Source organism: Galeopterus variegatus, unplaced genomic scaffold, assembly GCF_000696425.1.
Source record: "Galeopterus variegatus unplaced genomic scaffold, G_variegatus-3.0.2 Scaffold1184, whole genome shotgun sequence".
Lineage (NCBI taxonomy): Eukaryota > Metazoa > Chordata > Mammalia > Dermoptera > Cynocephalidae > Galeopterus > Galeopterus variegatus.
The window spans coordinates 405,647-405,937 of NW_007727295.1; positions in this window are offsets into that span (position 1 = coordinate 405,647).

A 291-nucleotide genomic window follows, 5' to 3' on the forward strand; every position below is an offset into this window, starting at 1 on the left:
TCATGCTTCCTTCGCTTAACCTCCCTGCACCAAAGCTAAATTCATCTCTTTCTCAGCTGAACGCCCAAAATACTTTGCATTAACCATCATTTTAGTATTTATTATGATATATTAAAAAAAATCTGTTCATTTTTAAGTGCCCAGAGAAGACTGATATTTTTGAGGGCAGGCATCATGTCAGATCTTTTTTTTCTATTATCTTTATTGTCATGATTGTAGCCAACATTTACTCTGGGTTCCCAGGAGATAGACGTTGTATTAAACACACGTTTTAGATGCTTAGACATCTGG